The sequence below is a fragment of the Myripristis murdjan genome, chromosome 21 (assembly GCF_902150065.1).
Source record: "Myripristis murdjan chromosome 21, fMyrMur1.1, whole genome shotgun sequence".
NCBI classification, from domain to species: Eukaryota; Metazoa; Chordata; class Actinopteri; order Holocentriformes; family Holocentridae; genus Myripristis; species Myripristis murdjan.
In genome coordinates, this window is record NC_044000.1 from 6,857,501 (window position 1) to 6,871,379 (window position 13,879).

Consider the following 13,879-nt stretch of genomic DNA (forward strand, 5'->3'; position numbering starts at 1 on the left):
CCCTGAAAGAAAACTTAAACTTAACCTAGGTGTCCACATGTGTGGCGGGCAGTAAAACAGCTCCCAAAATAACACTTTAATCACATAAACTAACATGAATAAAGCAGATTATGTCAATATTAAAAGCAAATAGTCCCGGGAGGCATTTTTTGTGTAATGACAAGTATTTGTTTAAGTACTATCAGGTTACTGTGTGGACGTTTCCTGCACATGTTACCCGCCAAATCTACTTTCCAGCTCAAATGGGAAAATAAAAAGAAAAGAGCCATTTAATTTCCTCCAAAAAAACGGTTACTTAATGGTTGCTGTTTTTTTATATTTACATAATCTGCTTTCTTTGTGTTTGTTTATGTGCTAAAAGTGTTATTTTGGGAGCTGCTTTGCTATACAAGTGAATGGAGAGATAGAAATCCAGTATTGTAGATTAGCAGCCCAGGGGAGCACAGAGCAGCTAATGAGGAGATTTCACCACCATGTGGACTCAAATAACACCCAGGGAACTAGACAACCCAACACTCTACCAAAGTTCAGTTTTTACTTTCAGTTGCTTCAACATTAAAAACAAAAAAACAACATGTTAAACACTGTACAACATGCTCACAGACTGGAATATTCAAAGCCAAACATTTTTTTGGGTAATTTTTATAGCTGTACTGTTACATCAAATGGAAAAAAGTAAACCTTGTTCAGCACCTAAACTGGCCTGGCCTTGAAGAATCTTCCTTTTCTAGATAGTATCGAATCAAAGAGTGTGTGTGTGTGTGTGTGTGTGTGTGTGTGTGAGTGTGTGCGTAGCAGGAAGTGGTTGCTACTATATTATCTACTATCTGAGGTCAAAATCTGTCTGTCTGCGTCTGAGCTTCTGATTTTACTCTTCCATGTCGCCAACCAGAGTGAAAAACCCTCTGATCTCTGATCTTCAATGACGGCTAATCACCCCCCCACCCTCCCTGAGGGTTTGATCTTGCTTAATTACAGCCTCCACACACACACACACAGACACACACACACACACACACACACACACACATACAAACAAACACGGGCACAGACACATACATAGGCCTATATACAGATTCGGCTTCTGAGGGCAAAACAGACTTAATTGCGCGAATCCTTGTGGCAAGACCACAACCGGTGTGTGTGTGTCTGTGTGTGTGTGCCACTGTGTGTGTGCACGTCCAAGCATATGTGTAAGTGTGTGTGTGCGTGTGTGTCACTGCTATGGGGATAAAAAAAAAAAAAAAAAAAAAAAAAAGAGCAGACTGAACTTTTGTCATCAGGAAATGAAGAGGCTGCCAAATGGCTATGGACCCCCTCAAGGCTGCTCATTATCGGGTTAAAGCAACACACACTCGTGCACAAGCATGCACGCAAACACACATACACAGATGACATATTAAGAGCGTATTCCTAGGTGTACACACTCGCATACACAGAAAAAGGAGCACACCGGAACATTTAAACCTTTTATCAAGCTTCAGACACACACTCAGTCATGCACACACACACACACACACACACACACTCCTGGAGCGGAATGCACTGCTGTTATGTTTGAAGAGTGTTGCACTCTTCCTATGTCTCTCTCAACCCCCTCTTTCTTATACCCCACCTCTCTGTCTCTCTCTCTCTCTCTCTCTCTCCCTCTTTCCCTCTCTCTCACTCTCTCTCTCTCTCTCTCTCTCTGTCGGGACAGGTCTGGGATGAAAGTCAGCCCCAGTCTTTTGCCCCCCGAGGTTATTCATCTTCTTATAGCCACATAATCTCAGATAAATACCCTTCCTATCATCAGCGCTGTCATTATCATATAGATACTGGGCAGCTCCCAGTAGCTCCCAGTGGAGGTGGCTCTCACCACGCTGGCAGATCATTCCACCAGACATAAAGTCCAAGTCCCCCAGTACAAGACTGGAGGACTCATCAAGAGGAGCATTTTTTTTTTTTTTTTTTTTGCAGTCTATTTCTCTCGCTCTTTGTTTTCTTTCATCAATAGCTCTCTTCATCTCTGTTTTTCATTTCCTTGCCCTTCTCGTTAGCAAAGGAAACTCAATATGAAACGCGGCGTAACTATGGGCAGACAATTTACTGTACTTCATTAAAAACTGTTGTATAATAACAAACCTCATAACCTCAAAAATTCATACGATGCAGTTCGGCAGGCCTAAAAGAGGATATCTTTCCTCAAAATCCCTGCCCTACAGTGACAAGCATAATACGTTAATATTGTTACAGATACAGGACAGAGCTTCAAAGGAGACTTGAGTCTGTATTGATTTGGATCGCAGTAAAATATGACAAATTTGATAGACATAGTCATTCTGGGGATGTTTAGTTGTCAGGGAGGGGTTACTATATGGAAATTCCCATAAGTAGCGAGACAGTTTCTTCCCGCGTCTTAATTTCCTCCTCTCCCTCCACCTCCTTTTCCAACTCCCATCAATCTCCTTGTTTCTTACATTCACTTCTTTATTTTCGAGTGACAGTTTTCGAAGGGGAGGGTGGAGGGCTCTGGGTCCTCCACCAGAAATGTTTTAGCCATTCAAAAGTAATTTCCTGCATTTTTACACAGCCTCACATGACTTAGGGTGGACCAACCAGCTAGCTGAAATACTGTATGATATACTTACATGTGCTGCTGTGGATATCTAAGTATATGTGGATATAGTGTTCGTCATATTGGTTTCAATGTGATACTCACATATCTGCTATCCTTTACTTCCATTGCTTCAATTGAACAGCTAGGGGAGCACTTACAGATAAAATATGTGTGATTTAAGCTGCCATTTAAAACTTGGATGTATTTTACTCTTAAATGGGACTGGATCCACTGAATTGTGCTGCCACTTTCCAACCCAAATAACATCATCAACAAAATGCTAACACTGTGGCATACAGTAAATACCTAGCCGGCTATTCTGTGATCAGTTTTGCCTGATACTTTTACGACATACTTTTACGACTAAAATCGTTATAGCTCGCTCCAGAGCCATGTGAAATACCTGGTTAGCTATTTCATGGTTAGCTCAATGGCTAACCAAGTAGTTGTTTACAATTTTTAAAACCACACCGATCGTGTATCATAAATATATCATATTTTAATAATATCACATTTTTAAGGAATTATGACCATCTCATTTCTTCTTCACATTTGATCCGGACCTGTTAAAAATGTAGTTTGTGTTGCTAACGTTATATTTATCACCAAACCATATACGTTCTTATTAATCGTCAGCATTAAGAGTCTTGATCTTAAGTCTCGGCAGTTCTCTAACATTAGGTACATATCCTCACATGGCATTTAGCTAACGCTGGCATTAGGTGACTCAACAATGCTGAAAGACAGTTTTCTGGTGTAGATTTTGAATGATTGTCCACAGGCCCATTCAGTCTGTCTGTTTCCAGCTTTCTACTTAGTCGGATTCAATAAATCAAGTATAGTGTAAGCCAGTTAAGCAAAAATTTCTCAGATCTCAGTCCTCTCAGAAACAGAAATTACTCCAGACATCTTCATCTGTTTCCTCGATGTAACTCATAAACAGTATAAGATATGGCAGAGCATTGTATGTTTTCAATTCTCCTCTGAGTCTACACAGTTTGTCTTTAGTTTTGTTTATGGATCTGTTAATGGATCTTCTTCACTGATGCCTTCTCTCTATTCATCTCTTTCAGTCCCTATCCTCATTTAATTTAAATCACTGACTTTATTGGCGTAACTGTTTATTGGAAACAATATTGCCCAAGTCTCTGTCTCTTTATGTCTCTATCTGGGTCTACGTTTTTCAGTCAGTGCTATTATAGATGGATTGTGTGGGAAATGGCTTTTCACCATCAGTGTTTAACCCTGTAATGGGTATTCATTAGGCCGGCTGATAATGACTTCCTGTTTGATTAAGTAACAGGCCAATTGGGGCTAGGGAACTCGGCCAAGAAGCAAACCATTGAAGACGAAGATGAAGAATGGGGTTAGGGGACGGTTTGTGGGCTCATTCCCTGGCGTTTCATTTCTGATGACAATTAAACCAACAGCATAATGAAGCTGGGGGCTTTCTGTCATCCTGGTTCTGGTATTTCTGCAAAGAGAAGTCTGTTTTCCATTCACTGCATTCTCTTTGTCTTCTCCTCCTCCTCTCTCTTCCTCCTACCAACCTCTTCTCCTCTCTCCTCATCTCGTCTTTGTCTAATAGTTTCAAGTCCCGATGACTGTAGTAAATGATCTAAACGCTTTAATCCACATGTCTACACAGAGGACTGCACACACACTACGCTTGGACGGATGATAGTTTTTGATGGCTGAAAAATGTTTTTCACCAGACAGTAAATATCTATACAGAAGCCAGAGATAATAGCAATCGGAATGATAATAACAAACATTCGTGTGTGTCTTTTGTGGAATCTGATCAAAATGTTGCATTGTAATCAGTTCAAGCTATAGACAACCACCATGTATTTATCAATTCTGATAAATGTCCAGTCAAACAAAGTATCATATCATGTCAGAGCTGGATAACACCAGCTATGTGGTACTGTTTCAGCATGTCTGTTTCAGCAAAAACACACACACTTTTACACACTTAGACACATAATCCCACCGCTTCCAGCCCATAAATAAGTTCCAACCTAATCAATGCAGCAGTACAGAGCTTTATCCCTGCAAAGCTAATTATTTCTATCCTTTTACAGGCCAGGGCTCAACCTGCCAAATCCATGCAAGATCTCAAACACATGTTACCCACTCTGGCTGCCTTACACTGCACTATGTGTGTGTGTGTGTGTGTGTGTGTGAGCACCACACTTTAGACCCCGCCATTTCCAGACAACCTAAAACACCAAATATACCAAACTCACCATCTTCAAGTCCACTCTTTTCTCCCAAGACCGAAGGAGAAATGGTCATCATGAGTGTCTGTAAGTTTGAGGAAAACTGTTACACACAGTGCAGTTGATGCTGTGTACTGTGTGTGTCTAACGAGCTTATAATGTGCTTGCAGTGTATTGTAACTCACTTTAGTTCAAGTGTTACCTCGTGTTCTCCTCTGACTTTCAAAAATACACTAATTTTCTGGTTGAGGTATTTTTCCAAGAATTTGCTTCTGAACTGCGAGTACTGAAACAGGCTGAAGTACCCCTACTCTGTTTTTTTTTTTCTTTTCTTTTTCTGTCAAGTCTATTATGCAGGAGGAATGTTGCTGCTGGCGTTTCGTCTCTCTCTCGTCTTTCCACGATTTGGAGGCAGTCGGAGGGTAAATAGGGGGATGGTGAGGAGCTGTCAGTCAAATTAGTCCAAACTATGTCACCTTCAGCGAAATCCAACTAAGAATAGACCTCACTGATTGGAAACACACAGACAAACAAGGAGGCATGCGCTGTATGGATGCAATGCTCATTAGCTATGATTGCTACTATTCTCTAATCAAAGCAGATGTTGCATTATTTGCAAATGTTCTATATTTCCATTACACGTTCCCAGGTTTACAAGTATTTATGAGTGCCGGAGGAAGTCAAATTTAGTTTGCAGAGTAGCCATCAAAGCTCAGTTTACCAGGAAGTCAATGAGCCTGAAATAAATAAGTCTAATTTGCAACATGATTACCGTCTAGGTTTGATGTTGTGGAAATAAATCCCTGATTAAAATGATTTCCCTGTGAAGTTACCACTCGGAGACAGACGCAAACCTCAAACAGCTTGCCCTCATCTCCTAAGTAAACATCCATTTAACTCAGTCCTATCCAACCCTTGTATCCTGGTTGATCAGCTTGAACTGGGTTTTACAGAAGTGTCAAAACATAGTTTGCAGCGGTGGAAAATGAACAGAGGCAGCGCCCTCTTGTAAGACAAAAAAAACGGGAGAAAAGCATGAAAAATAAATATACGGGTGTCCAGTTTATGCAGTCCATTATCAGGATGTCTACAGGTATCAAAGAAGTCAATTTAATATCTTTTTAAGACCTTTTTTAAGACATTTTTTTAAATGAAATTTAACATTGTTTCAGTAAGTTTAGGTGGAAATATTTACCACATGATTGAAATGGCGTAAGTATTTTAGTATAAATGACCCTTAGGTGATAATAAATCTATCCATTACTCTGTTTTTCCACAGAACTTCAGACACAGATACAATTTTTTTAAATGAGTTTTTGATTGAAACACCCACCTTATAATGTTCTGCTTCCGTGGCAAACAAAATCATCACCATTCATAAACCACAGAACTGATAATTGGCTGAGGAAAGAAAACATTTCCCCGGGGACTATTTTCCCACGAGAGACTGTATTACTCTGCCCAATTTCAAGACATCAAAACACTCTGAAAGCTCATTTTCATATCATAGTGGAATGAATGAAAACCAGTGGCTGGATAAAGGGGAGAAAATATGATTTTGGAGTTCTAAAATACGCCTGCTTGCTTTAGGAAAATATCAACAGAAACATGACGTTTATACATTTTGCAGATATCATGCTAAACATAAAAAATCACTGGCAATTTCAAGACTTCAAAAGTTTCAACTGTTTGATGACTTTTAAGAACTCATATTCAAAAACTGAATTAAGATATTTAAGTCTTTTTAATGACCTGCAAACAACCTGATTTTGACAGAAACATTTGTGCAGTGCTATTCATAATAAACTCAACCTGGATTTGCACAGAAAAAGAGGATGGGAAGACTAACTGGAAGAGACAGAGCGTTCAAATAGCATGCAGGGCAGAGCAACACAGTTCTTACGCTTAAGCACATGCCACTAATTATAGTTTTGACAAACTGACATAATAGACTGTGGTGCATTTTTAAGCAGGAAAGAAATAAATCTCTTAGTAATGTTAATTCTGAATTATATGCATGGCGGGGGGGGACTGAGTGGGGTGCACGCATGTGTGTGTAATGTGCGAGAGCCAGCTTTACTGTCTTGCCTTCATCTCTCTTCATCTTTTGATTGCTTTAATTACAGACTTACTGTCAGCTTCCCACTCAGAGTGCAGCAAAAACAAACTCTTGGGGCACATGAAAAGACGCCTCTCGCGCACACACACGCAGACACACGCACACTCATAACACACACCTATCCCTGCTCCAGTCAGTCAGTAGTCCCTTTGATTCCCTGCCTGCCGGTGATCTGTCTTTCATCATCTCCTCTCCCTGATCCCTTGTTCCCCTCTTTATCTCCGCCGGGGCAGAACATCTCTCTCTCTTTTTTCCTCTCTCTGTCTGTCTCTCTCCCACTCTCTCACTCTCTCTCTCTCTGTCTCTCTCAGTGTTTATTTTTGCAGTGGTTGTGGCTAATTTACAGCCTAACATTACTCTCTGTGTGCCTTATTGCCTCCCTCTAACTAGCACCTGATGTAAGGTATAGCTGTTGCAGATCAATAATTCACTCTTGACACAACAGTTTCTTTAGGCAGTTGTACCATAGCACAACCTGTGTGGTGACATAAAGAGCCCTTAAGGAGGGGTTTCCTTCTGCATTGTGTTCAAATGATTCTACATAGGACCTTTATGGTAAAGAACCATACTTGTGATTTTGAATGTTTGGCAAAATTACTACTTAACCATTGACTATTTACTGCCACTACCACTGCTGCAATTTACCCACATCTTACACTGCAACAAACCATTTCCAACAGACCATTTCACAAATAGTGTGGGGGTACTGAGGATTTCACAACATGCAATCAAAATCCCTCAATTTTCACATCTGAATTTTAGGTTGAAACACCCACCTTATAATGTTCTGCTTCTGTGGCTAACAAAATAGTCAACATTAATAAACCACAGAACTGATAATTGGCTGTGGAGAGCAAATGTTTCCCCAAGGACTATTTTCCCTGGTGGAGGGAGTGTTTCACTCTGCCCACTTTCAAGTCATCAAAACCCAACAGTGCTGCTGCTTTAAGGAAAACGAATGTGGATGACTTTATTAAAGTGATGGAATACTGCTGTGAAGGAAGTTTGAAGTCTTTGAAAGTTCATTTTCATATTGTAGTGGAATGAACAGAAACCAATGGCTGGATACAATATAAATATAATATAAATATACAATATAAATATCCAATGTAAAATCCGAGTTATTGAAGTTGCTGTTATAATACTACCCTACCAAACGAATCACTGGAGGACATTCTTCAAAGAGCAAATCCATGAAATAAGTAGAGTACAGTCTCAAAATTCAAGGGTTTGGAACTGGCACACTGATGGCAGTGTTCATGCCTGCCTGTGGTAACACTCTGTTTTATGTTTCATTCTGGGTGCTGTGACTCTCAGGTATGAAGTTATCAGCATTATATAAACTATGCCTCTCAGTTTTTGAAATTACAGCCATTATAAAACCCACTCTTCAGGCCTTCGCTCAATATTTCAGTACTCCCACAATATAAGCCATTGAGTGCCAGCTCTCCCTGCATTAACTCCCTATGAAAGACATTATAAACTTTTTTGCTGGCGCACTCATGAGCCAGGAATTGATGACTAACTAAAGAAGGCTTCCTTTGCAGGTTCTTAAGTAGACACAAATTAGACCACAAACTCCCATTTGATTAGCAACCCATATGGGAAGATTTTAGTTGTTGGTTTAGTATTGAATTCTATTACTGTTTACATTTTACATGGGTACATAATCACGGTGAGTGGAACCTGTGATTAGGAAACACGTTGTTAGATGTTCTATAACTAGAATAAGTTCTTGAAATTAAACTATGCACTATCACAATGAGCCCAAGGACCCCTGGAACCCTTTTGAGGAGTCCTGAAACCCCCTCAAGGGCCCAGGGAACCCTTTCGAGAACCCTTGGAGGCCTTTGAGAACCTCAGTAGATATCATTCCGATGTGCTGTGTTGGTTATAGTCATGTAAAAAAATGTTCTGAAAAGTCACAGGCACTGAGGAGGCAACGGCAATGGCTAATGATTCAAAACAGACGACGAAGGGACAGTCTTACAGAATTTCTTTGCTCACATAAAAACAACACAAACTGGTCTTAGCCACTATGAACACTGAGCACATGGTATGCAGATGCTCAACATACTGATACAGAATAAACAGTATAAACATTTTGTTGATGGCCGTTCTCACTTTATAGCCAATATTTCACCAGAGAAATATTTCTTTTCATTTAATTGAGTGTAGCTGCCAGGGTTAAGGGTTCAACTCCCATTGGCAGCAGTAGAAAGTGCCTTATGAATTCATTTACCATCGTGATGGAGTAAATTAACACTTTCAGCAGTCTTTTAGCAGCCTGTTTTACCTCTACATGACTATACAAGTGTTTACGTATAGTATTTATCTCCCATAACTGATGCTGATTATGATTACTTTGTGCACAAACCTGGAATGCTTTGCTGTTGTAAATAATTTTGCATTTATTTTTCTGGTGCAACAGTACAAATAAATCTGCTGAATCATCTTTCTATCTCCACTAAAAACACAAATGAAAAATAAAATTCAAAATATATGTATTGCAATATATGTATTGTTGTATCTCCTGTTGCATCACTGCACATGAAAAAATAATGGCTATTAAAATTGTTCTTTAAAAGTTCCATGAAGAACCTTCAACTACTAAAGACCTTTAGAAGTTTAGAAGTTTTAGTTTAGTGGATGGTTCTTTAATTGGAAAAAAAAAAATACATTTTAAAGGCTCTTCATTGAATGAGTTGGCTCTACTAAGAACTGTTTTGAAAAAGGTTCTTTAGAGAACTTTTTTGGTCAAAGTTCTTAGAAGAACCATTTCACCACCACTTTGAAGAACTTTTTTGTTGCGTCCTTGAAGCACCTTTCAGGCTTCTTTGAAGAACCATTTAAGGAATGGTTCTTTAAAGAACCATGGATTGAAAAGTTCTTTGTGGAATCAGAAAAGGTTCAAGCTGACACTTTTATTTTTCTTTTAAGAAATCAAAACTAACAGCTACTTCCATGTACCTTTTCTCTTCTCTCTTTTTTCTTTTTCTTTCTTTCTTTTTTTTTTTTTTTTTTTTGCAGAGCCAGTGCTGGTTCCTCAAAGGACTGTTTTTATCGCTGTTTGAGGCACGTTTGAACTACCTAAAGAAATAGTTCTTCAAAGAACTGCAGTCTGAAAGTTTTTTCTCCTATTTCTCCTATGGCATCACTTTGAAGAAGCATTTCATACCTTTGTTTTTCTGTGTGAATATCCCTATAATAAATTCTTATGATTTTGGCAGTGATATTTTAGTGTCCATCATACAAAATGTATAGGATTACAGCTTCTTCTGAAGTGATGCTAATAAGTTGAAATAACTTGACTTCCAAAAGTAAACTATCAATGATCTGTTTAGGAGAATGATGTCTTGGATGTGTGAAGCATTAAGAAATATTCAAGTCAAACAGGCCTCTGGAGGTCTATAAATTTCCTCCATGGAGGGAAATGGATACGCTCTGCGGATTGGAATCAATTGTGACAGCCAACATAAATCTCAACAATAACTTTCACAAGAAAACACAAGAGCCCTTTCCCTTTCCATGATATCACTCCCATATAAAATGGGGTCATTGTGTAAATTATGGTACCGAGCGGCATAAAGCGACACAGCAACGAGTAAGTAAACAAATTATCCATTCACTTCAGTCTAGTAGGGTGATAAAGACTACAGGCACTGGCTTTGTTAGTTTTACTGCTTTTATCCCTTTAATCCGCAGACGCCATATTAACTTCTTTTGAAGATGAGTTACACTTTTTCACCCCCCTTCTGTTTCTCTCCTGTCTCTCTGTAGCCTTTCTACCTGTGAACATGAAAGAGGCAGTGGATGAGGGGGAGGGCTGTGCAGGGTGGGGGTGCGGGTGCGGGGAGAGGAGAGAGAGAGATAGGGAGATAGAAAGAGAGTGGGAGAGACAGAGAGAGGGGATAGAGACGGATTGATTTCCACCTCCAGCAGCTATAGTTCAAAGCCAGCCAGCAGACTTCAGAGGCTCGGCAGGACCCGGCATGTCCCCGGCCGGGCCGAGCTGCCTGTCTGCGGGCAGGACTTCCCCCGGGGGCCCTGGGGCCCGGGACAGCCAGGCGGCACCGAGAAAACAATTATGCAGAAAGGGTGGGGAGAGGGAAGGGGGGTGGGCTTTGAGGGACCACATAGAAAAGAGAGCAAATTCACACACACACACACACACACACACACACACGTACACTCGCTGAAACACATGCAGGCACTCCCTAATTAAGCATCCCATCCAATGACACACTAAGGGAATGATGCGCTGTGATCAGTTTAGTGGCCTTAAACTGACTCACCATCAGCGCATTACTTACCCAGAGCCATTGGCTACTGCCTGGCTCTCTAATAACATTGTACAACTGGCAAGTATCCTCACTGTGTCGAAGTGACGACAGTCAGTCTTTAGGCCTACAATTCAAAACTCAGCTTTGTTATGACGCAATTAGGCCTACAATGTGAAGCCTGATGTGAGAAACAACTGATGTGAGAGCCAGACCTCATACACAGTTCACATACACTGCATAATGTCTTTATAGGTATACTCACAATACAAAAAAAAAGCATTTCATTCAAATAAAACCGCCACAGACTGGAAATACATTCTCACTATCTTATGCACTGTGAATCAGCATACGTGCAAAATCCATATTTTACCCCACTCCAACTACATTACAAATGAATGTCATCCAAGTGTGCAAACCTGTGTATGGGGCCAGTTTTGTGTGCATATCTCTAAACATCATCAGAGATGTGGAAATTATTTTTTTCTAAGTGGGACAAACTAAGGTCACTAAAATATGTGTTGTCCTGTAGCCAGTATTTACAAACAGCAACAACGCATGCATGTTTTTGTCCTCGGAGGTAAAATTACAGCTACAGAATATGTGTGTGGAGCATTATAAGTGTTCCTCAGGAATTTCCCCAAAGTCTTGCAGCAATCCGTCCTTGCATTCCTGAGAGCGGAGCTGCTCAGACGCCTTACCTGGAGAGCAGAGAGGGGGGGGGACACTGGTCTGGTTTCTCCGAGCGGGCCGGGGGACGCAGCGCGTAGGGTCTCCCGGTGATCAGTCCTGATGAGCAGTGATCAGTCAGTGTCGGATAGGCATCACCGAGGGCCCCTCTTGACTGCGTGTAGGCGAGTTTTTTACTCCACACAGTCCAACTTGAGTCTCAGCCTCCACTTTGGTGCATGTCGGAGGAGTGTCTGCAGGCTCCTCCTTGGCAAGAAAGGGAAAAAAAGTGAGAAGTTTTCTCCGCCCTGAAGGAGACAGAAATTAACGTGGCCCAGGTAGACTTGCAAAGGGGGCAATTGTAACGCTGTAGGCTACAACTCAACTACGCCATCTAGTGTCGACATGACTGTAGTGGCGAACAAAAAGGCTAAACTATGGTCAGTAATGTTTTCACAGCGACGTTTATAATACAATACACATCGCATATGCAGACACATGTTATTCTAGCCTACATGTAGATCAGAGTGTTAAACAAAAGGTGGATAAAGACCGTGATCATCATCGGGTAAACAACCACCACTATGAAAAAAAGTTTTGCACTTACAATGCCCTGTCTTCATTCAGTTGGTTACTACTTGCTGCAATGACACAACTTTAACACAATAGCTATAAATAATGACTATAAATGTGCCAAAAAGTTAGTGACAGCCTGAAAACAAAACAGTTTTATTTTTCGACTGTGACAGCACTGCACCACTACAAACTGAACTGAACATAACTGACTAATAGACAGCACTATTCCCAAAGGTACTTTTTTTTACACCACAAGGGTACCGTATTTTTAGTGAACACAATGAAGATATACTTAGTGTATAGTTGTTACTGCAATGCAAAAAGGAAGGCAAAAGGCAGGACAAAAAAGGCAAGAGTAGAGTATAGTGTCATCGTAACGCTGCAACATGTGAGAAACACTGATAGACTTACTTTGTTGAACCAATCAGTCAATCTGTTAATGCATTTTGCAGCCTCAGTCACACTAAACTGTACTTTTGCCTTTGCCCTCCTTTTTGTCTTGTCTTTTGTTTGCCTTTGAGCTTTGCTTTGTCCTCAGTATAAAACAAATACATGATGCACAAATACCAAAAACTTGAGTGTGTGTGTGTGTGGGTTTGTGTGTGTGTGTGTGTGTGTGTGTGTGTGTGTGTGTGTGTGTGATGTGGATGACTGGCATGTCTGAGGCTTGGACTTAAGTCTGCTGCCTCTACCTCTCTCAGCCACAGGAAGGGTGAGATAAAAGCAGGGCTTTGAAAACATTTGGAAGTCCTGTAATTATTTGCTCTGTCTGCTGTTCTCTGTCTCTCCCCCTCTCTTTCTTTCTCTCCTCTCTTCTAGTTCACTCTCCCTGTTCCCCCCTCACTTTCTCTCTCTCTCGTTCTCCCTTTCTCCCTCTTCCGCTCTCTCTCAGTGGCCAACTGATGTCGATCCAGGGGCTTCCTGGCTGAAAGGGAGGATAAGAGGAGCAGAAGAGGATATTAGATGAGAACAGGGGAAGAAAGGGGATAAAGAGAGGTGAAACGAGCTCTGCTGATAGAATGATAACCATACAATGACAGACCGGACAAAAACACACACCAAGGGATGTATTAACTCTGAGAGACCATGAGATGAGATATGATTAGATAAAAATGCCAGGAAATAAGAGGAGATTTGAGAGAAGACAAAAATAATATGAGATCAGGCATGATAAAGGTTAAATAACATAAGATTCAGTATAATATAGGGCAAGATGAGAAAGGAGACAACATGAAATGGGTAGTTACTTTGAGATACGATGTGAAATGTAGAGATAAGGCAAGATGATATGAGAGACATAAATAAGATAAATGCGAGACGAGAGAGAAAATAAGGCAAGATGCAATGAAATGAGTCAAAATTAGACAAATATTATGAGAAAAGACTAGATAAGTGATTATGAAAAGATGAAATG

General features: G+C 40.5%; 1 protein-coding gene across 1 annotated transcript in view; it reads right to left on the reverse strand.

Annotated features, from left to right (window-relative positions):
- edar (ectodysplasin A receptor) overlaps positions 1-12,118 on the reverse strand; it is a 49,037-nt gene extending 36,919 nt beyond the window's left edge. Inside the window, exon 1 of the mRNA XM_030081497.1 lies at positions 11,922-12,118. The gene's annotated coding sequence lies outside the window, so the exon portion shown is untranslated. The remainder of the gene's footprint in view (positions 1-11,921) is intronic.
- Positions 12,119-13,879: the final 1,761 nt, after the last annotated feature.